Source organism: Pyxicephalus adspersus, chromosome 5 (assembly GCF_032062135.1).
Source record: "Pyxicephalus adspersus chromosome 5, UCB_Pads_2.0, whole genome shotgun sequence".
In the NCBI taxonomy this organism is placed as follows: Eukaryota; Metazoa; Chordata; class Amphibia; order Anura; family Pyxicephalidae; genus Pyxicephalus; species Pyxicephalus adspersus.
This window is the reverse complement of record NC_092862.1, coordinates 47,042,621-47,067,896: the sequence shown is the minus strand read 5'-3', so window position 1 is coordinate 47,067,896 and position 25,276 is coordinate 47,042,621. Positions and strand designations below refer to the sequence as shown.

The window sequence follows — 25,276 nt, the reverse complement described above, 5'->3', positions numbered from 1 at the left end:
TTTCCTGGCGTAAGGCTATGTACACACATCAGATGATTCTTGTCCCATTCCTGCCTCAGGGCTGGTATCGGACGAGAATCGGACATGTGTATATCGGCCATCTGGCGACGTTCATTGATCCATCCTGGCGGATCCAATAAAGGCAAATGACCGCAATGCAAGTTAAGGGAAAAGAGCGCAGCTGGGCGCTGCTCTCTTTTCTCCTCCTTCCCTCTCCATAGAGCAGAACGACGCTGTATGTACGGCACTCATTCATGCATCTTTCAGTCTCTTGAAGTTGGAAAGGAGCTAGTTGTGTACGTAGCCTTAGGCCTCAAAGTTGACAAAAATAAGCAGCTGCATATGAACAAATCTATCCTTACCATCACTGGAATTCATTTTAGAATAGCATGCACAACTTTAGTTGGCAATAGTTTGTATTCATGAAGCATGGGCCAAATTGTTTGGATGGAGAACTTTCCTATCACAATATGGGATCCTTTAATCTGATGTCACATTAATTAAACTTCCAGGCCAGAGACAAAGTTACAGTTAACACCGTAATGGTTAAATGCTCATTGTGTCCCTAGTTATAGGAATAAGTTAAAATTCCTTGTTCCAGAAGGCTTCTTCAACTTTGTTGATACTAGTTCTAAAAAGCCATTCCTCTTTACTGCTGAACTTGTTCCAAAACAGTTATCAGGATTGTTGGTTCTGCATTGTACGTGTGGACCCTGATGGCCTAGCCACATCTCGGGAATGTCAGAGTGGGGCCTTGCATTTGGAACATTGTGCACTTCAAATTGTGTACATGACAGGGTACTAAATTATTTTCTTTTCAAAATAGTTGATTTAACGCATTTATTGGAGTATATGATCTTGAGTTTTTTTTTTTATACTTGTGATGAATTTTCTTCTTGATTCATACATTTTCTGTAAACTACAGTCAAAGATTTGACAGGTAGAATTAAACATTTATTTTATAAAACAAATAACTGAGAATGATCTGATCTCATTAATAAAATAATACCTAATACAATTTTCTGCTGCAATGTAATAATTTAGCATTATACATTTCATTATCAAAGTACAAATGATTACAGAGATGTCATTTTTCATGCACTTAGTTATTAAAGTTGTGAAATGCTCTTCAATAATTGTTTAAACAATAAATGTGTTGATTCTCCAAATATATTCTTCTTTAGGTCAGTCTTTAATTAGCATTTTTTGATTGCTTTCTAATCTCCACCTTTATTATTAAAAAAAAAAAAAAAAAAAAAAAGTGAATGTATGTGCATATTCTGTACAAATAGGGTTTCCACTGATATAGATCTTTTCTAGCTATGTCCCTGGAATCTTGTCCTGTCTTCTGCTTCCAAATGTTATTACAGCTTTTCTAGCCCACTTGAGTAAGTAATATTACTTTCTGTTCTGAAGACATCTCAAATGTTTTGGAATTCACCTCACTTTGTTTGGATGGCAATGGTCACTAGTGCATATAGAGGGATGAATCTCCCCAATAGGTAGGCAGCAATAAAAACACAAGGTGTAATATAAACTAATAATAACCCCAATAATATAAAGTCGTATAAAGATCTAAAAGAGGGATACTTCCTAGGGGACTATTGGCTGTGATCTAGTTATTTATAAATTCTGTTAGAACAGAATACCCCAGGTAAGTAGGGGGTTAATAAAATAAAATGTATCTTTAATCAATTAGTGAATCTGTAAATTGTGTAGGGAGGTGCACTTAAAGGTGCACTATGGGCTAAGTGGTCATAGCATCTGGTGGAACACCTGCTCACGCCATCTGTTAGCCAGCAATGAAACAAACAGGACATGGAAAATCATTTGAGATGTTTTCATCCATTTGCAGTGAGCATTTTTTCCCCCTCACTTTTAATAAGGTGAAAAGCTAGTGACTAAGCTAATGATTAATGATCGGTGTGGATAGCACACCTCCTTTGTGTATTTAGAAACAACCACAGACAATTTTGTGTTGTGCCCCGGACACCGAGTATGTGCAGCGATTTGGTAATTGTACATTAGTGAAAAGTATTTGTTGAAGCTGGTTGACTTTGTAGTGAGCTGTGCATGCTATTTCTCAGGTAAAGTGCAAAGATTATTTTTAAAATCTTTTTTATCATTTGATTGCAAATCCTATCAATTTTTGGAGCGATATGGGTTTTTTTTTTTGGTAAACATTGCAAATAGCAATTATGATTAACTATTTTGAAATAACCTACAGTAACTAACTAGAATAAATACCGTACTTATAAGGAAAAAGAAATGTATAAGGAACAGAAATGTACACTCCATCTTCAGCCCAGTGGTATTCATATTCTTCCCTTGCACACAATAGGCCTGATTTATTCAAGCTTTTCAAGGTAGACTATCATGGGTGAACCTGGGTGATGGGAGCACACAAAGAATAAATCTGGTTAAAATTTGAAAATATTTGCCACTTAATGGCAAATGATTTTTTACAAAATAAATTCCAGGTTTGCAGGATCACCCAGGTTCACCCACAATAGCATTCCTTCCCCAGTCTTGGAGAGCTTGCATGTAAGGAATTACTTTGAAGAGGTTTGAAGAGGTTCAATTCCAAGATTCAAGAATACATGTCCCTTATATTATGACAGCATTTGATGATCCGAGAGTTCAGCAGTAATGTGTTATGTGCAGTGATAGGGTAGCTTTAGCACAGTCTTATTATTATGTGATATGTTCCATGTCTTGCCTTGATTTGCTGGCCAAAGTTTATTTGCTCATTGGTATTGCAGTGCAATACAAGCCTTCCACCTTGGAAGAGCTGAAAATGTATTAGTTGGATGGCAGACTTCAGACTTGGCATAACTTTAGAACACACACTCTGCTGGCAAAAGCTCCTGATTTACTGTAATAACTTGCTTGGCGTAGCGTCTGAAGCTGTCTTTTCTGTTTCTTCTGCAACTAGCATGACCCCGTGGCAAATTTCAAAACAAAAGTGACTTTTGCTTTATCTACTGTATCAATTAAATTGTCTGAAGATGTAACAGTGTTTGAATCTTCTTACTTTTGCTGCAGAGAATAATACTTTATCATGCCTGCTTAAATCCTTATTAGTGCCTGTGACTCTGTGATAATTTAACTCTTTAAAGAGTGTGCCATAAAAAAAACAAAACAAAGCTTTAAATATTTGCAGACTAATATTGCACTATTGGCTCCTTATTTTATTTGAACCCTTATGTATGTAAGGTGCTTTCATTGATAGGAAATTCCTATTTATAGTAGTTATGTCCTTAAAGAGAATCTTTATTATGCTTTCCCACCATTCAGTTAAATTTTGTGGAGCCGTTGGTAAATACCCTGTGTTTCCAGGCATGATGGAGCATGTGACCTCTATCAGGGGTGTAATGCTGGGTCATCAGCAACCAAATGCCAGGTCTAAGCATTACTTTATGCTGGGAAGGAAGTTGACTAGGTTTGAGCTCAGACACCATTTAAAACTGTACTGCCACAGGGGTATGACCCCTGGATTGAACAGAGGACCAGAGCTGTAGGGGAGAGCAGGGAAAGTTTTATCAGTGTCGGGTTCTCTTGTTTTTCCCACAAGAGAACCTGTCATTTAAATGAGCAAAGAGCTCCATGGATAGCTTACCATGTCCCACTGCCGGCTTCCTTTCTATTGTCTCTTGTCCTCCGTTGAATGACTGGCTTGCACACTTATCTAAAAGAATATGTGATTTAGAGCAGACCTCTTTCTTTCCTTGTTTTTTTGTCAAGTCCTGAAGCTCACATGCCCGCTCTAGGTGCTTTGTGTAGTGGATAGCAGCCAACATGGGCACTGACTGGTCTGCAGCTATATGTATTTTACCACCTCTCTTCCTTAGCCTTCTGGTTCACCAGTTGTCTTTCCTCAGGCCACTTTTAATTGCTACTGACCAGATCATATTGGGAAGACCTCACCTACGTCACCTACCTAATATATCCTACCCTATGAGATAATCTTTGTTGTTGGCCTCACTTGTCAGTGGTTTAAATGTTTATTTTATGGTCATTGTAGGTGACAGACTGGATAAAACCTGCATAGTTCTTCCTTTTACCAGAGATAATTGGACATATGTATCTTTCATTGCAATTTTTATCTTTCACTTTGAACTAATACCCCCATGGTTCAGCAATATATATAGTTTAGCAAAGAGGTTATATCATACAGTCGGCCAGGTACCAGAAGTGGATACGATTACATATTTGTGATTGCTGTGACCTAGAGTTCTAGTTGCCTCCCCAAAGGTTTGATGGGCATTGACTTATTTCCCCTCATAATGACTGATATCATTTCCCCTTGATAATGGCTGATTATTTATATAACAATCAGATATCTTCAAATACAGAGAACGTTCACATTGTACAGGGGATTGTAATTGGCTGAAACCCAAAATATCATCAGTGCTTTGTACCTGAAGAGCCAATTTTTGTTTTATAGATATCCCACAACTTGCTGTATTGCCTCAGTAGAATGTTATGACTACTCAGGATCTCAGCTAGAGCTTTTACTGTATTGGCATTAGAGAATACTGCATAATGCATGGCCATTTTTAAAATGTTGCAGTGGCATATAGCATTTCACTAACTGAGCTCTAACTTCTCTGCAGCTCTGTTTATTTAAATGACTCCTGATATTTCAATACATCAGTGTGAATAAATCTGCAATTAATATAAATGTTATCTAATTATACAAAATATGCTTAGGGTGACAGCTCACTGCTGCAGGATCTGAGATGCTTAGTCTTACATTAAAGAGCTTCAGGCATTTCATGCCATTTCCAAAATTATTTCTTTTTGCTTAGCCAACAGTCAGTCTATTCTTCTGTAATGGTGGGGATTATTCACAGAGCAAAACAATTAATAGACTTTATACAGACTAGATTGAAACTTGTATGGCCTGTAGCTTGCACAGCAGTTCATATTACTTGGATAAATTAAGCCAAATAACACATTTAACAGAAAATAAATAGAAAATAATAACAAGAAGATACATTGTTGAAGAAAAGCATGTTGGTGCTTAAAATGGATTTTGCATGAAACTGCAAAGTCCACATTAGTTACAACTCCCACCAGCCAAACAGAAACAGCTTAGAGAGTTCAGTAAATGAAAATACATAACGCATAGTCCAGCTTCTTGACCCTTCTGATAGCCTCCACAAAGGGTCCTGAAAAGCTGAGAATCCCAAATTTTGCAAGATGATTTACCAGTGTTTAGGAATTTATTTGTTTTGGATCCTGGGCTTTTCCAGGGTCCTCCCAAAAGACCCAGGTTCATTTCCCTTTATATGGGAACCTGCTGGAAGCTGAAGTGAGAGGTAAGTATTGTTTACTTTTTTTTCTCTTGCTATTTTAATAATCCTGCAGTGAGTTATGTAATCTAGAAATCCCTATGCCGCACTACATAGCATAACTAGCAGAGTCTCTACTAGTAAAGCAGTACAGCTTGGTATACAACCCATGGCTTCAACCTTCTGATTGGTAAATAAAGGAGCAGCAGTACAGCGGGCAGGCTGCTTATGTGCTATGTCTTTGTATATCTCTTAGTCATGCTAGTGGTAATTCATTCTAATATGTATTTCCTTCACCACACTGCCCCAGTACCATGGACATTAGAAATCAAAATGATTGGTAAAGCATGGGGCTCATAGAGACACAAATGCTGCTTAAAACGTACACAAGGTCTGGTGATTTACACCTGAGTTAAATGTCAATTTTGACTAAAGCTGTCTCTGAGACCAAGACCTATGTGATCCCTTTGTATTAGTGTATGTGTACGTCCTATTTGCTTTATTAGCAGTCAAAACCATGTGTTGTTTCCCTCAGCATGTTTCTGTGTGCACATGAACATATGTGACAACTTGTACAGCATGTGTAGGTAAGAACTAGAGGTTGTACTATGAAAAAGGATTACCTATAGCATATAGATGTTTTGCGTGAAACTGTCCATGTAGGTTATGCCATTAATATACTATATGAATGCTTTAAGCTCGGTGCTATAAGAGAGGTGTAGCTGCTAGTTCTTTCTGAACTACCTGTGCAGTTATTTATTTCTGATCAATAAGTATTCTGTGACTTCCCACAGAGCAGCAGGAGCTCTCCTGGTTAGAAAATAGATGTCTCTGTGGATATCATTGATGCAACAATTGTGGCTTTCAGCATCTCTATCTATGTTAGTCTGATTTTATAATTTGTTATGGAAGGAAGATTTGTATGGTAATACAAGGTATGTCATCTGTTCAGAGTTTCAAGTCATGACTGTTTAGTGTCAGGGTGGCAGCATTTTTTCCCTTGGATGATCTCTCTTGAGCTACATACCGTTCTATGTATTGTGCTGGCTTTTTTTAACCAAGCAAACCTGAAGGTTTATTCTTTTCCATGCATTTGATTGATTCTTAATGCCTGCCTGTGCCATTGTTGTCTAAAATCATTTTATCTACTCATGGTTGCACTGCATATTTATTGGTGCTTCTCAAACTTGGTATCATATGCAAAGATATAAATTCCAAAGTTCTATTGCATCTGCCCCGGTAAGTAACAAATACAGCAGACACACTGTTTTATATTACATTGCACCTTTAAACATTGCATAGGGTGTGTGTACAATCACGATTAACACAAGGCCACTGATAAAGGGGAGGTACTTGCACTTTGGCTTTAGAAAGTTTAAGCAGCATATTTGTCCATTGCTCCCGTCTTAAGCCCCATAATGGAAGTCAGAATATTGTTGCTGGAAGCGAACTTTCGGGATCATTTCCAGTGACAGATAAATGTACACACAGTGTTGTTGTTTTGTGTGCAAGGGGCGGAGGGAGGATGAGCGAGTAACACCCCACTGTGCTCCCCTCCATTGAAATGAACATCGGTTGTTCCCAATCAGTTGTTCATCTGTGTGCCATGCAGATTGATTAACAATTTTGGGGGCCTGCTATACACATGTGTCAGATTTTTGTATGAGACAAATACATCATTTTTTCTCCGGTATCGATTATAGGATGTGTCTACAAAGCTTTAGAGGTTCTCTGAGCAATTTGCACCCCAATAAGATTGACATTCTTCCTAATGGCCAGCAATATAGGAGGAATTCTTCTCACTGACCAATTAACCTAACTGCATGGTTTTGAAATGTGGGAGGAAACTCTTGCAAACATGGGGAGAACCTGCAAACTCCATGCAGATAGTGTCCTGGTGGAGATTTGAACCTGGGACCTAGCCCGGCAAAGGTAAAGCTGTGTACACACTTCCAATTTTTATCGTTGGAAATGAACGACGAACGACCGATTGGCCAAAAATCGTTCGTAAAAAAAGTAACCAACGACGCAGACGAACGGTGAACGAACGTTCACTCACTTCCTGTGGTGCACCTCACTTCCTGTATCGTTCAAATGATCGCATCTATCGTGTGTACAATATCTTTGAACGATCGTGTCGTTATCTGTATGTACAGGATCGGTGCCATACGATCGTTCGCAGATATTGTGCAGGATCATTCGTCGTTCGTTTACCAACGATAAAAATTGGAAGTGTGTACGCAGCTTAAGAGTGCTACCTCTGTGCCACACATATGCAACACTTGCCTTAATGTGAACCCCATAAAAGGCATAACAGGCTCAACAACATAAAGTGGTCCTGTTGCTAGTGTAGAGTCAAGATATGGGGAGATAAAAACACTTCTTCCAGAAACTCAATGTTGGTCAGTGTAGAACAAAATACAGTTCCAGTATTATACTCTTCAGTATAATGTGCAGCTTTTGTACTATGGCCTAGTGGCAAAAAAGCTTTGAAGCGCCATTGTAAGGGAGAGTAGAGGATTTTTATGTTGGATTCAGTGCAAGTAAAGTGTCCCTAGACTCTTCATGAACATGTCTGTTACTTTAGCAGATGGTAAGGTGAAAGTTCAAGCCTGAAGACTGTATAGTACATGTAGAAATCCTAGGTAGTTGATTGCAGATTCAGGTAAAAGTGGCAGACAAGGATTTGTAAATTAGGTCTCTTATATTTATGTTGTCAATTACATGGCAAAGACTTCAGAAGACTGCAGTATCAGAATGCACATCATGCAGTTTTGTGCTTTGCATTTTTTTTTTGGGTGTATCTTTTTTGTTTTTTTAATCTAAAGTGCCTATTTATTGTACATAACTGTGCACTTTTTATGGCCTTATGAAGTAAGCAGTTGGCAAAAATTCAGTTTAAAAAAATGTTTGGTTTACAGCCTGCACAAGTATAATAAATATCCTTCATAATGTACAGCTGTGACAATGAAAAGTGGGTAGCATGGGCAGGACCTCATATGGTCTAATTACCGGTAGATATGCATATAAAAAAAAGACATACACACGCACATGGCATGGCACATAGGGTGACAGAGATACTAAATCCTGGTGAATAAGTGGAACAAATGTAGTGTTTAGCAACAACAAGAGGAACATCTTTAGGAAAAAAGTGACAACAAAATAATAGATCCCTAAAGGATAATAGTCCCCTGTAACAAAGATATTCAAGCTAAGACAAAGCATCTTTAGCAGAGTACTTGTTTACCAAAGTTTAAGCAGTCATTTTCTTAGCTGGAAACCTTCATTCTGACACACAACTCTTCTTTATAAAAACAATGTTCAACAATAACAAAAAAAAAAAAACAGTGCAATCTTCTGTCCAATTAGAAAAATTGAGTCTACACAAAAGTAGCTTGCAGATTTTATTGTTACATAAGTGGCATTTTCTTTGGTGAGATAAATAGTTCTGCAGACTGTGTAGCTGTGAGACCCTGGAGTTTTATTAAATAATGCTACACAAGAAGATTTGGCAAACTGTTATTGATATAAGAAAATGTCATTAAAAAAGAAACGGCAGAGCAATTTCTTGGGTATCCGGTTTTATTATATTTTACTAACAGGTCTGTATTTAAAGAACATAGCCTAATAAAAAGGTGGAATCAGATTGTTGTAGCTTACAGCATATTACAGCCTCTTTTATTCTTGAAGATAACTAGTCTCCAATTGTCATTTGTTTGTGACAGACTCCTACAGACAGTAATAAGATTATATAGTTACATAGGTTGAAAAAAGACATACAGTGAGGGAAAGAAGTATTTGATCCCCTCCTGATTTTGTACGTTTGCCCTCTGACAAAGAAATGACCAGTCTATAATTGTAATGGTTGGTTTATTGTAGGTGTGGAAGGCAGAACACCAACAACAGAACCCTCAAAAACCCAGTGCTCAAAAATCAGAGCTTGATGTGCATTATAATGAGTGAAGTAAGTATTTGATCCCCTTTTAAAAAGCAAGATTTCAGGTTCCCAGGTGTCTTCACTGTGCAGGTAATAGGCTGAGATTAGGAGCACCTTCTGTAAAGCTACGTACACACTTCCAATTATTATTGTTGGAAAACGAACGACGAACGTTCATGCACGATATATACGAACGATCGTATAGCACCGATCCTGCACATAGAGTTAACGACACGATCGTTCGTAGATATTGTACACACAATCTGCAGTTTGCCAATGAACATCTGAATGATCCAGAGGAGAACTGGGTGAAAGTGTTGTGGTCAGATGAGACCAACATTGAGCTCTTTGGCATCAACTCAACTCGCTGTGTTTGGAGGAGGAGGAATGCTGCCTATGTCTCCAAGAACACCATCCCCACAAACATGGAGGTGGACAAATTATGCTTTGGGGGTTTGTTTTCTGCTAAGGGCAAATGACACCTTTACCGCATCGAAGGGACAATGGATGGGGGACATGTACTGTCAAATCTTGGGTGAGCACCTCCTTCCAACCTCAGCCAGGGCATTGAAAATGGGTCGTGGATGGGAATTCCAGCATCACAATGACCCAAAACACATGGCCAAGGCAACAAAGGAGTAGCTGCAGAAGAAGCACATGAAGGTCCTGGAGTGGCCTAGCCAGTCTCCACACTGGTTGATAGGGGATCAAATACTTATTTCACCCATTACAATGCACATCAAGCTCTGACTTTTGAAAACTGTTTTTTTCAGGGTTCTTTTATTGTTATTCTGTCTTTCACACCTACAATAAACCTACAATTACAATTGGTCTGGTCATTACTGGTCATTTCTTTGTCAGACTGCAAACGTACAAAATTAGCAAGGGATCAAAAACTTCTTTTCCTCACTGTAAGTCCATCAAATTCAACCACAAGGGAAATAAACATATCCAAGATATAAAACCTTATGGACATAGTCCAGAGGAAGGCAAAAAAATCCTGGTACATTTTGCTCCAACAGGGGAAAGAAATTCCTTCCTGATTCCATGCGGCGATTGCATCCAGCTTTTTCTTAAAGCAATCTATATTAGTTGCTGAAACTACTTCCTGAGGGAGCTCATTACACATTTTCACAGACCTTACAGTGAAGAATCATTTCCTTACATGGAGCTTAAACTTCTTCTATAGACGCAAAGTTGTTGTTCAGGGATCCCACTCCAGTCTGTGACTGGACAGGGAAAGGAGAAGCAGAACAATGATGAGCTCATTGCTCAGACATTTTGCTATCTCTTACTATCACAGTATGCTTTTTATCAATGTATAAACTATATAAACTACTTCTTCCTCACTCCAGAGCTGATGAACACAGTCTGCTAGAAATTGATACCTGATCCAATTAATTCAAGATTTGTCTGAAGAGCTATTAAGTAAGATCAAATGTGTGCTACAGTACCTCCAATAAATCAGGGGTGTCAAACTCAACTCAAACTTGTTCTTTGTAACGATCATAAAGTGATCTATATGCACGATTTATATATTTATACAGGGTGATCAAATCCCGCCTTAAATGTCTCTTCTCGAGGAAGAAAATATTCAGTTCAGCTAAACTCTCCTTTTGGCTGAGCTCCTCCATCCCTTTCATTAGTTTAGACAGACGGCCCTGTCTACATTTATATTTCCAAACTATATTAAAACGTTTTCAGGACATGACATGCTTTTTATGTGGCTTCTTTAGGTGTGATGAATGCCAGTGTTACTAGAACACCAACAGTATTCATGTACACCGTATGTGGCCAGGTACGTGTCCCTCATATACCCTCACTTAGCTGAGTCTGTTTTGCAATTAGCAATGCTGATAGTACCCTGAGAGTCTGCCTGTACAGATGATGTCCCATTAGTAAGCCACCCACCACCTTGCACTTTTTGTAGACATCCATTAGATAACTGCAAGTGAATAATCAATGAAAAATTAAATCTTGATTAAATTCAAGCAAATTAGCTTGAAGTGCAGAATATTATCTTCACCCAACACTTTGTTAGCAGTTTGTCTTTTCTCTGAGTGGAATAATAGTCATTCAAATTAATTTATGAATTCAATCAATTCTCTTGTCTTCTAGGTCAAACAGGAAACACACTTCAAACAAAAATTTGTTTATGGAGACCAAGAAGCTTTCAGAAACCATGCCATGATAATGATGTTGTAAAAGGCTGTGAAGCAATAGAATATTGAAATCTATTGCCTCAAATATTTTTATGGCATGAAAGGGAGATCTGTACATGCACATACACATAAATTTTGCAACATGTCTAGTTCGAAAATGGTCAAGGTGCCCAATAATAATCTTATCAATAAACCTGTCCACCAACATAACATGACCATTTTCCAATTGGTCAATTGTGGTGATATAGGAAATGAATATTTTAAACCAAACCTGCAATGGCCTGGTACTGGTATGTATAGGTGATATAAGGTTGAGTATATATATTGGATGTACGAGTATGTATATATATTCACGTCCGAAGAAAAATTTTATTGTGCCTGCATGTCTAATCACAATCTCATGCTTTCTGAGCTTTACTGTATCCCCTAACAAAGTTTCTGGTTATGGGTATTCTCCGTGACCATTAAGGTAACTTAACAAGGGTTGACTAAACTAGACTTTTGGACATAAAATCCAGGTTTCTTATAACTTCAACAGCCCACAAGTCCCAGATTCACATGATTATTTTGATAGATAATTCTCTGTTTGGTATCTCTGCTCATACATGTATTGATCATATGCTCAACCCAAACTGCCCAGGTTAAAATAACCAATTTGAATAAATGTGGCATTAAACAGACTATAGCCAGTCCCGATTGTTTTGGGTTGGAGCTCTGCATAATTAGGACCATTTAACTCAAACTTTAACAAAACTCAAATACACAGAGTGCCGAAATTAAAAACTTAGACCAAGTCAAAGGCCAAACTTGAAATGTATTTTTTTAAAAATTGAGTAAGTTTACTACTTCATCCATAACTAACAAAAACAAATCCTTCTACACATACTTTAGGGTTGAAAAGACTAGTTTCTATCTATGCAGCCTTTGTGTTGTTCATCCTCCCACATCACAAGTTTGTCTGACACTAAATATTACACTATGCAGTCTCTAATGGATTGAAACAAACACAATGCCCCTGGTAGTCAGGCACCATGTGATCATTGCCTAGGCTTTGTGTCACATGATGGGTGTACATGAATAATTGTCAATGCATTGCATGCATTGAAAATGATGATATGAGATAGTAACATTCATGTGGATCCTGCCATGTGTAGGGAAATAAATGGAGATTCTCTGTGCATGTTCTAGCACACTATAATAGATCCTCAGCCTAATACTGTAAGTCCTCCCAGCTATGTACTACAATCATGGAAATATAGTTGGGATGACTTAACCCATTGTTTTCCTGCTGCTGGTTCTGCCTGATATAGAAGATTCAAATAACCGCTGTGCTGCTTCTATGATTTGCATGCAGAACTACAGTTACAATGTATTACTGTAGGCAACTGTGATGTGTGAGAGGGGGGTGGGGAGGGGCAGAGATATCTCACCTCCTGTTCCATAGATGCGAGTGATGGCGTGACTACAATTCCCGGCATTACTTGCGTCTATAGAACAGTCAAAAGAACAGAACAATGCGGGGCCACGCATAGGCCGCAGGTCTATAGACGCTAGTGATGCCGGGAATTGTAGTAGGGGCATCACTCGCTACAGTACATAGTAGCGGGCGGGCGGGCCAGATCTAATTCATTTTCAGAATTCTTTGGGGGGCTAAAACATGAACTTTAAGGCCAGAGTTTGGCACCCCTGATTTATTGTCCTATGGAGTTACTATAGCACAATATTAGATCTTGCTTAATAGCTCTTCAGCCAAATCTTGATTTATTTGGACCAGGTATCAATTTCTAGCAGTCTGTGTTCATCAGCTCTGGAGTGAGGAAGAAGTAGTTTTTACATTGATAAGAAGCATACTGTGATAGTAAGAGATAGAAGAATGTGTATGTGGAGCAATGAGCTCATCACTGTTCTGCTTCTCCTTTCCCTGTCCAGTCACAGACTGGAGTTGGATCCCTGAACAACAACTTTGCGTCTATAGGAAAAGAAGTTTAAGCTCCATGTAAGGAAATTATTCTTCAATGTTAGGTCTGTGAGAATGTGGAATGAGCTCCCTCAGGAAGTAGTTTCAGCAACAACTATAGATTGCTTTAAGAAAAAGCTGGATGCGATTGCCACATGGAATCAGGAAGGAATTCTTTTCCCTGAACAAATGTTGCTGACCATTAGATTGAGGATATCTAGCAGCACAAAAACAAATGCTGTGGAAAAATCACTGGACTGAAGATGAGTTGGAATAAAAGCTGGAATTATTATTTTGTTTTTAAATGGGCCATTCATTTTCTATTTTGTGGCTGGATCTCTGCTTTAAACAGTTGGTCTTAGAAAAAGAAAAATGTCTCTGATGGAAATGTCTTATAAGAAAAGTTTATAAGATATAAGATAAGTTATATAAGATAAGGTATAACTTTGTACCAGTTTAAGGCATAATTATGAAACAATTGATAAGTATGCTTTTTGTTGTATTTCTGGATGATAAGGACCCATTCATAGTATTTTGGTGCACTGTGTTTATTCATTGATATCTACTGACTTGTTGGCCAATTAGTGGCTGTATTTTACATTTCCAACATTTACTTGCTAAAGCTTTGAGGCTTTTACACACTGGTACCTGAACTATTCATTTATTTGTTCATATATTAGGAAATTTGAAATAGAGAGTAAAAACACCGCCTATCATTTAAGATTGATGTTTGTATTACTGCTTGGCTGTGTCTGTTTATCTCTTGTAATTTGCGCTGTGAAACTTCTACTTCATTTTATTCAGGGGAATGAGAAGGAATTTTACTGTAAGGCGAAATGAAAAATGCATAAAATTGCATCATCACCTGCATTGTGTAGCAGCCAGATCCATGTCTAAAATAGGCATTTATGGAGCAGTTTCATTTGCTTAGCTGATATCGTGCCATTAACGTCAGGGCCAATAAATCTGACAGGGGATTAATGTTTTCCGAATTGTGTTTTGCGTTGGAGAATTACTATGCAGATTTGATATTCCATGACCAAGAATTTCATCTTTAGTATTTAGGATTTTATTGACAAGGTAAAAGCAATCTTTCCTTTTATTTTCTATTTTTACTAATGGCGTGTTGCTTTTTTGTAGCTGCTACTACAAAAATGGTAATCTGACAACATCCAGACGGGCAGTGCCAGGGAAGAGTGTGGGGTTCCCTTTTCAAACAGTTCTCATCAGAACCGTTGTCCCGGTCATGAGACTTTCTTATCCCTTCTAGTGACAACTCTTAAATATTGGATTTCTGATTATTTTTCCTCTTATAATGGTCACCAGGAAAAGTAGAGAGGGTGAATTGTTCTAATGGACACACAGACGCAATGCAAATTTAAGATGTTTTAACCCTTCCCTCCTCTAAAGAAAAAAAAAAGATTTTGCTATACATATGCTATTTGAAATGTGATCACGGCAAAAGTAGAAATCAGAGTGATTGCTATAAACATCACTGACCACTATTGTGGCCCATGGCATTCTCTGTGTATAAATAACGCCATTACAGGGTTTAGGGTATCACAGGGTCTCATGTGAGGCCCTGGAACTGAATGTTTAGTTACACTTTGGACCTGATTTATTAAAGTTCTCCAAGCCTGGAGAGGATACAATTTTATCAGTTAGGCTGGGTGATCCAGCAAACCTGGAATGGATTTATTCAAAGTATAATTTGGTCTGACAGCATGCTGTAGGAAGCAGTGATCTCTTCTGTGGAGGTCCAACCTAACCCATGCAGAATCAGAGCCAAAGCTGTCCAATCAGCAGGGAGAATGTGCTTTGCTGATTGCAGAGCTATATATCTGACTCGGCAGGGTGTGTGCTTGACCCCGGCAGAGAGACCACCGCTTCCACACAGAAAAGAAAGGTCACATCCTGCAGCTTTAGGCTGTGTAAAACATTAAACATATTTGTTTTGTGGTACCTGGAATAATTGTAATGAGGTGTGTTGGTAAATCTTGTATTGGTGCTGTGATTGCCCATTACATGACAATTCCAGTGAACAGCAGAGGTGTGATGATGATGATGATGATGATGCAGTGATCATTAGACATTGAGTATTGGTTTTCTTGATCACCAGCATGGCATATGTGCACAGATCAGACAGCTGCTCCTCTACAATGAAGCCCCCTGAACTCTCCGATATAATTTATAGCAATATAGATTTTTTTTCTCTGCAGTAAACCCAATGCCAGGCGTGCCATATAGCCGGAGTGCCAGTCATAGAGCAATGCCTCGTCTGATTGCACACTGTAACTGCAGTAATTGGTGGGCTTCTCGTCCGGTGGGAGGAGCCACTTGATTTTCCTGAGCTGCCATTGGCTCCGGCGTTTAGTACCGGGGGTGCGTATAGCGGGGAAGAGGGAGCTGCTGCTGGTGTGCTGGGCCGGGCGACTTGTACTGTGCAGCTGACGTGTGGCTGCCTGTGACCCGATCACACCGAGATCCAACACCGATCACACCGAGATCCCACACCGAGATCCCACACCGAGATCCCACACCGATCACACCGAGATCTCCCGCCTCTGGTCTCTCCACTGAAGGTATGCCGTCACCCCCTGCATGTCCCTGCTTATTTCTAGTCTATGCAATATTGCAGCAGTACGGCCATACGGGACTTGTGCACAGCTGCACTTTATAGATCGTCCATAGGCGCCATATTTCGGTTTGCTTTGTGCAGATCGGGGGAGAGGAGGGTGACTGGGGGGTCGTGTTGCTGCATCTGCTGCCTGGGCTCCCCTGAGTGATCAGTTTACAGTGAGAGGTGCGGTGGGCTAATATTACCTAATAAATCACATCGGAGGTGCAGGGGAAATGAATGAAAAGATACTTGGTCTGTACCTACTGACCGCCAGGGGGGACCTACCTGCCCTCCCAGCCACGGGGGCTGATCACAGGCTGTATGGATGAGTGCCCAGCTCCCTGTGTGTTTCTGCATGCAGCTGGGTCAGTGAGCTCTCCTGCTTGTGATCATCCTCAGCCCCTGGCTTCTGCAATGCGGTGGGTGTGGTGATCTAGTAAATTGGAGATGTGGACCTCTGCAGTGCCAGAGCTCCCTTCTCTCCAGCCTGGCATCTTCACCTCCAAACACACAGGACCATGCCAGTGTCCTCCTAGCTCCTCTCTACAGGATCTGCTGACTGAGTGAGTAAAGGACATATGGCTTTCATTATGCACAGCTGGACTCTTTGGAAAGGGTTGTTCTTTCTTTAGTTATTCTGGATTTAGTCAGTATGCCAGGAAGATTGCCTAAAGTGTTGGATGAGCTGTCAAAGTTTGCTCCCTGTTCTGCTAGTGTCCTGGTTTAGGATCAGGAAAGCTGGATTCATTAATATTTAACAAAAATATTTTTGCTTCATCTGCTATACTGTTTTGATGTGTGATAGTAAATACCTTCATTATGAAACATTGTTTTACATTTGTAAATACTGATTTGCCTGTGTACAATGTGCAGCAGTTATTTCCTGTGCGTCCTAACCTTGTAGCTGAATACAGTAACAGATGTGCTTTTGCAGTGATTCATGGATTTCCTTGTCTTGATGGCGTTACAAGTTTTGTGCATTGCATAGGGCTCTGCCCAGCCAGATTGTGTTGCCCTGTAGCATGGTTTGACATGATGCTCTATCAGCCAGAGTGGATCCATACAGCATACCCCCATTTATGTTGACCTTTGCAGCCCCTCCTCATCTCTTGGGTTGCTCTTCAGGTCATCAGCCCACGTTAACTCATTCAGGACCACAGCAGATTAACTTGTATGTGCAGAAGATGTGAAGGTTGTACTTTTATTAGATTCCTGTTATCCCAAACGATAGTCTATATCATGAAAAAAATGTTTTTTTTTTTAATTGTAGAAACTTCCCAATAGACAAAAAGGTATATATTTATTATGCCTAATAATAAAATACAGTTCAGCATAAACATTTACAGTTATCCCCCTAACAGAAGAACACAAACAACTGACTGTATGTAACTGCTAAAAATGCACTGCAAAAGTTTGCGGGGTTTGGTAGAATGTGAGGTTATGACATAATGCTGTATATTGGACACACCCTTTGTAGAATATGCCAAGGTCTATGTTATGTGATTAGTATGTTTATAATGTGCCATTTTTTTCATCCTGTACTTTATTAAAGGTTCTGCTATAGCATCATCTGGCCATCTTCTGAATTAATATGTTGTGCTGCAGTTTGTAATGGTGTGGTCCCAGCTGAGACATACTCTATGACATCATTACAGCACAGGGAGATAAGGGTGGGGTCCTTGGTGACTGTCTGGATCTTCTGTATGATTTCACATCTTTAATTAAGTGAATATGACTGGTCCCTTATTGGCCTCTGCAGCAAGCTGTTTTCTAAAAAGGACGACATCCTTCTCTTATGCTAGAATGAACTAAAATGATCAAATTGCTCGGTCAACATGTCCCCAAAGTCACTGGAGACTTGGCAAAGAGGAAAATCTTCCAAGATGTAATTTTAGTGCATTATTTTATTGAAAGGTATTGACCCTTTTTATCTTAACCTTATTATTTGTTTCTTGATTCTGTGTCTTGTTATTCTTTGTTTAAAGCTTTATGAATAATCTGGAGAATTATTCTCTAAGTTGTAAAATTAAAGCAGAACATTATCTTTAAAACACACTCTTTGCCTATTAGATTTAAATACAAAATTATGCGTGTCCACATATGTTAGTTGTACAACAGTTTGAACTATATTTTTATATTCTTCTGTATTGTCCAGCCAATTATAAATTAGACCAGAGTTGTTCAAAATTGGTCCCTAAGGGCCATTAACAGGTCAGGCTTTTCATATACACACAGCCATTGTCTAGTTCACTAAACCACACCTTGCTACATTTACTGCTACCAACTCCTGATTCCCAAGGACTGGGGCTGGGCAGCCTTGAAATAAAGGACAGGAGTTCTTTTAGGACATCCTGAATTAGACAAAGTGTGGGGTAATTTTCACTGTCAGCCAATCAGACTTGATTGCTTTGCAATTTATCAATATAACATGTTTTCAGGCTTTTGGAACCAGAGGATGGTGTTAATTTATCTTACAGAAGAGAAGGGATGTAGAGGGAATCTAAATATTATGTTGATACTTTACCATTGTGAAGTAAGCAGCTGACACCCAAGTTTCTCGGCTTTGGGAAATACTTTTGTCATCCTTCTAGCTTTGTGCTGTGTGGGAAAGGTGGACATCACATAAATAAATGTATTATAAATGTTCAAATGTTTCAGTTCTTTTTACGATTATTACTTTTGGGCGTTGTCCTTCTTGGTTTGTTGCATTTAGTATAATACTTGCTCTTGTCATCCATGTTCCGTAAGTACCAAAAGGTCATATGCTGTTATTATTATTATTATTATTATTATTAAACAGGATTTATATAGCGCCAACATATTACGCAGCGCTGTACATTAAATAGGGATTGCAAATGACAGACTAATACAGACAGTGATACAGGAGGAGAGGACCCTGCCTTCCAGGTCTTTTGATTTAGAGGTAAATGGAACCCCTATTGCAAAATAGAAATTTGGATGAAAGAAAGTGCGACCCGATTTCATGTTTAAACTGCACAGAGCTACAATGTTAATACAGGTAGTCCCCGGGTTACATACAAGATACGGACTGTAGGTTTGTTCTTAAGTTGAATTTGTGAGTCGAAACAGGTACATTATTTTCATAATTGCAAATCCCTATTTAATGTACAGCGCTGCGTAATATGTAGGCGCTGTTTAAATCCTGGGGGGTTGGGGTGGGGGGGTTGGCACAAGGCTTACTGTTGACTTGCTCAAAAAGCAAGAGGGTCTACAGGAACTCAAATTCAACCCATTTACTTGCAGGCTTGACACGGTGCCTACAGTGGGGTAATGTTTTTGCTGTAGGCAAGCTTTTGGCCATAACAGGTTACCATTGTATTATTTTCCATACCAGTAGAATGTAGAACTAAATTTCTTGACAACATAAAATTTGATGATTTGCTTGTACTTTTTACTAAGCAATAGAAATGTAACTTTTACAATAGTAAGTTGTCTTGAAATAAAAGTTTATGTAATATTATTTTTGAGATGAGGTTAGAGTGGATGGAAGAATAGCAGGAAGAACAGACTGACCAATAAACTTTGGATTGTAGTAAGATATAATTGATTTGAGAAAGGTAAATACTCTTTTGCATCATTTTGTGGATGGCTGATCTTTTTATGGCAGTGGAGGAAGTGAAATCTAAATCATCAATCAGTTGCACGTTAAAGGAAGATATTTCCTTTGAATTACAAAGAACTGGTAAAGGCTTTCAGTTGTCATTTCTTTACTCACACATAATTGATTCTGGTAAATTTAGGGAATAAGATTAAAATCTGATTTATAGGTTGTCTTTCATTCCTTGCATAGCCTTTCAGAAGAATAGAACTGACATTTAATGACATGACATTTTTTTTCCCAATAACACATTCACTCTGTAATGCCATGAGACAAAATCGCTTGAACATGTCAATCTCGATGCTTTGACCTATAGAGTAACTCACCTATTTTAATTGCATGAGTTCTCTTGAGCCCTCACAAGCTGCCTTCTTAATATTTACTTTCATCAATAAGGTTCTAGTATGATGGCAGTATAAATGCATTTCTGAAAGATGTTTGTGGGTGTGTGTATCTATGTGTATATAAATAAATGTAATTAATTCATTTAAAATTAAAAAAAAAAAAAAGATTGAATAGGCAGAATATCATACATATGTGTGATATGTTTTAGAGTTTTCATCCATTTGATTACCAAAACCTTGTTGGTCATGTACAAAATTGGATAGCTGATACCAGATCTGTTCATGTGTACTAGGTCTTGGGCTCACAAGATGATCATTCATTAGAAAAATATTTTTTAATGGCACAATTTTTCTGGTATAGCTCAGTGCTCTTTCTTTTAACAACTCTAAATCTATAAATGCCCTTTTTTTTTTGAATACCATTGGCTTATGTTGATTGGCGTGTCTATTATCATAGAAGAGAACATTTTTAAATTGTGTATGGGTGCTCTTTTAAGTCCAACAAATACCTATTGAATCCACTATTGAAATCCACTTAGTGCAGCTGTATGTGATGGTGTAGCAACAATACTACACTGCTCCTGAATTTGGAGCAGAGTTGACACTCTATATGTTGGCTGAATCTGCTTACTCTGCAGTCAGATGAAAATATGTTATCAACTTTATTGCTGCAGATTCACAAGGCTCTATGTTATCCATCAGCACCTGGCTGCACACAGTCTTGCATACTACTTTCTGAATGGACAGTGCTGCTTCTGTTGCTGAAATCCTCCACATTGAGTTGCAGGGGATATAAGAGTAATCAATGAAGGAGGATTTAGCTGTCAGGGAAGGTAAATTATGTTTTCTGAGGGGTACCTCTAGAGTCCAGTACAGTGTTGTGCATGCTAGTAAATGCCATTTCTTGCACAAACTGGTAAAGTCAGAACTGCTTTTAATCCTTTATTCTACAAAATCAATTATTTATTTTTAAAACTTAAGTAGCTATTTTTTATTATGGGGATGATGGGGAGAGGGGGTTAACTGTAGCTGGATATTGGGAGGACACTAGAGGATGGACCTCAACAATGTCAATTTTGAATAACTATTATAAAACAAATTCAGAGGCATTTGTTCAGTTGCCACAAACAGGGTCAGGGTAGTTGATGATGGTTGTAAATGATAACCTTTGAATCTCTAATCTGAATGTATTTCATGGTAATACTTTGTAGATTATTCCATATGTTACAGTGATTGAATATCTGTCACTTTGCATGACCTAATTAAATTTATAGCCTATTACTGAGTTTTTAACATACTAGTGATTTTGTTTATCTTGATTTTGTTTTGTACTTTGAGATCCTTGTCCTGTAGTTGCGGATGATAATGAAGAGGATTTTTTTTCCCGCAATTTCATTTCATAAGTGTGTGTATCATTGCTAGTGGCATCCATGCTTTGAGGCAACAGTGGCTTACATTTCTCTCTTTTTTTTTCTCGTCAGCAATGACGGACTTAGTATTCTACTCTGATGTAAAATGTATTGTCCTTTATACAGCCCTTGATAAAAAAACACAATTCATTGCAAATGATCTCTGCTACGGATCTGTTACAGTACTTGGTTTAACAACTATGCTGAGACAAAGAGTTGCTCCAAGGCCTTTTCTAAGCCATTAAAGAGAAAAGTTGAGCTTTCCAACAACAAATAATAGAGTTGGAACGCTGTTTTACCATTAAAATCGTGACATGAAACCTGATGGCTTGTGGCTTTTTTCAACTTGGCTGTCATCCATAAATAGTTAAGCTGACTGCCACATCTTTTACCCAAGGAGAGAAAGGAGTCTAACTGCAAATAATTATGTATCAAAGGGCATCTGTCAGAAATATAGCTACATTTTATATGTAACTTCCCAGCACAAAAAGAAAGTTGTAAGATCATAGGAACTGTGCCATGGGAATGTGCAGGTCTTCCAGACACATCTTAGTCTGTAGCATTCTCACCCCCTAGATCTTCTACCACAGCAAGGGCTCTGCCTACAACTACATTTTCTGGTTCCATTGCCTGGAGTTCATTGTTTAGACTGTTCGAAAAGTGTTCACCGCTTCTTTTGGAAGTTTTCATGTTTTATTGTTATGGAACATTAAATTACATTGCGTTAATGTTTTGCTTTGGAATAAAAAAAAGGAGGTAGTTTTTATTGAATCATATTCCTGCCCACATTCTGCATATAAGCAATCCTCAGCATAATGCCCCTTGCTCGGGATACATTAATATTCTTTCTTTGATAGCTACCAATCCTACAGTTATTATTGCCTGTTGCCAACAGCTATAGTAACCACCAGCTACAGAACACAATATTTGGTTGGGAAACCGCATCATAAGGGACAAGCTACTTGGCACACCCATAGTTAGGTACTCTGTAAAAATACGACATTTTGATATGCAGCCCACTGGTAATATGAAAAGTGTTTCTCCTTCCTTTAAAAAGCTTTTTCCTTTTTTTTTTTTTTGTGAAGCAAAGCAAATCTCTAGGTTACCCTCAATAAGCAGTGGGCCAGATTTATTAAAGCTCTCCAAGGCTAGAGAAGATACTTTCATCAGTGAACCTGGGTGATCAAGCAAACCTGGGCTGGATTTCTTAGGTTATTGGCTAATTATTAGCAAAGGTTTTTCAATCCTGGACTAGATCAATTCCAGGCTTGCTGGATCACCCAGGTTCACTGAAAGTGTATCTTCTCTAGCTTTGAAGAGCTTTAATAAATCAGACTCAATAGGTTTAATTATCAGCTCAATTGCTGTGAATATTACAAGGGCATCCCAGATTCCCTGTTGAAATTAGATTTATATTATATAAAGAATTATTTGGAAATGTTGGAACATGCAAAGGTGAATGCCACAACTTACTAATTGGTCAGAAACGGGGAGATCTCACTGTTCATACACAAGATGTGGGAAGCCAAGTTCAGGGACAGACTAACATTTTTTTGTGTTGGATGTTCTAAAATGAAGGTCCATTTATACTCTTTGGACCTCCTTCTCAAATTTAGTAAGTTAAAAACCTACCTGAAAAGGAAAAAAATAGATTTAAATTTATCTTACCCTGTAACTTACCCACCCACATTGACTAAGCGTGGAGGACATCAAGTCTTAATGAGAATATTCCCAGAGAACATAGAGCAGCTGAAACCTCACGTAAAGGCATTCTTGGAATGGACTGGAGTCTTTACTTGTGTGATATTCACACGTGTGATATTGCCTGCTCTGCATTCTAGGAAAATCAAGAAATTATTTAAACTTTTATTTAATGTGTGTATGTGTGTGTACGGTGTGTGTATATATATATATATATATATATATATATATATATATATATATATATATATATATATATATATATAATTGTTTAATAATGTTTTTCTTTTAAAGCAAACTGTAATAATAAATACCCTGGTAAATGTATTCATTGATATTACATGTTGTGGCAAAGTACCACTGTTTTTTTTTTTACTGCCAAATTGCTGCTGTGTCTCCACCTCCTACTACTATTCCATGTTGGTGATTATGAAAACACTTGATGACATTCTTGGCCAGTTCAATCGACAGTAAACACTGTAGTAAAAATAGCTGCAGAGTTCAGGCTTATTGTAGGGAAGAGTGATGAAATAGAAGGCAAAGGGCGGTGTGTATGAGATGGGGGAGAATAGTATTTCCAGGACTGGTAAGTCTAATGGAGGTCAGATACAGCCTTCAGAAAGTGACTGAATGCTCCAGGGCATTCCTTACCACCTTTAAATGATAAGGAGCAGATGTGTGGAACATTTTGACTGCTGTAATGTAAGTTTAACTCTTTCAGTGGCAGTGGTGTGCCCATCTCAAATACCCACAGGGTTAAAACAAGGGTACATGTATTTGCAGTAGCAGATGGAAAGTTTAATTATAGTCCGGGAAGCCTTTTTTGGGATCAAGAATAGTGATAGCAGAAGGGGTGAATGTTAATGACAGCTGTGGTCCCTAGGCATGTAGTAGAGCATTTGTGACAGTGTTAAATAATGTAAGAATATACATTTATTAATAGGAAGCCTGAGTTATCGTCTTCTCTTAAAGGGAAATGAAACTAAGAAAATGTATGAAAAATATACAATTATGTATAAAGTACAGAAATACTTGTCTTTATTTACAAATTTATAGCACAGTATTTTTCCTCCTTCCAGTAAATTTATAGCATTTTAACAAGAATGTATAGGATCCAGGTTGTGTTTTTTTTTTCTTTTCTAACTGGCTTACTAAATATGATTACACACCATTTCATATCTCCCCTCCTATTGTGTGCTACTTCCTCTACCTCCCTGATTGTAAGCTCTTCTGGGCAGGGTCCTCTTTTCCTCCTGTGTCACTGTCTGTATTTGTTTGTCATTTCCAGCCCCTATTTAATGTACAGTGCTGTGTAATATGTTGGCAATATACAAATACTGTAATGTAAAAGTTTTTTTTCATGTTTGACTTAAAGAAGAAAAAAATGTTACTTACAAACTTTGTTTATTTTTTTTTTTTCATGGGATGGGACAGAAAGTCATAAGAAATTGTCGAATTATATCTACAAAAAAAAAATTTCCTTAAATTGCCTAGTTGGTCATTTAGTAATACATGGGTCGTCGGACTTCTGTACACATGCTAGATTTTTTTTCTAAGACGATTATCATGATTTGTTTCTGGTGGCATTTATCTAGTACATTTACATAGCTTAAGAGAAATCAATTTTTATCTGAAGGCTTCAGAAGACTAGGCTACACTGCAGCTTTTTCTTTTTCTTTTTACAAAACAAGTATTTGAAAGCAAAATTTGCTATAATAAAGGTTCCTTTTCAAAGAATTTAATAAAAACACACCTTCCCATTGTCTGAGGCTCAGAGCTCCTTTGTGATAAAGAAAAACTGCTAAAAGAATCTTCACAATCTTTTTGAAGGGTGTTGGATTTCCCAGCAAGGTACATATTATCTAGCACACCTGAATGTGTCAGATAACTGTGGTTCTTGTAGATCTGCAAGACAACAAAGATTTTTCTAAGAAAGTATACTTCTATCTGTATTACAGGGGCTGCAGGCTGGAATTCCTTATAAACAAGTAAAATCAATGTATGTAGTGATATATTAAACACACAAATGCTTTTTCATTGCAATAACCCCACAGGCATTTAATTTATTACAATACAAGTACAGAGAAACATAGGCTGCATGGTATATATATATATATATATATATATATATATATATATATATATATATATATATATATATATATATATATATATATGTGTGTGTGTGTATGTATAGAAACACACACTACCAAAGTAATTGCAGCGTATG

At 38.0% G+C, this 25,276-nt stretch overlaps 1 protein-coding gene across 20 annotated transcripts in view; it reads left to right on the top strand.

Annotated features, from left to right (window-relative positions):
* EPB41L3 (erythrocyte membrane protein band 4.1 like 3) overlaps positions 1-25,276 on the top strand; it is a 131,592-nt gene that overhangs the window by 17,598 nt on the left and 88,718 nt on the right. For 7 of the 20 annotated variants that reach the window (XM_072411396.1, XM_072411397.1, XM_072411394.1 and 4 more), the window contains exon 1: positions 15,743-15,935. The exons of 1 other annotated variant lie outside the window; for it this stretch is intronic. The gene's annotated coding sequence lies outside the window, so the exon portion shown is untranslated. Of the gene's footprint in view, positions 1-15,738; positions 15,936-16,352; positions 16,537-17,658; positions 17,888-25,276 lie in introns of those variants that run through there. 12 more of the 20 variants (XM_072411388.1, XM_072411385.1, XM_072411386.1 and 9 more) reach the window with 6 other exon arrangements.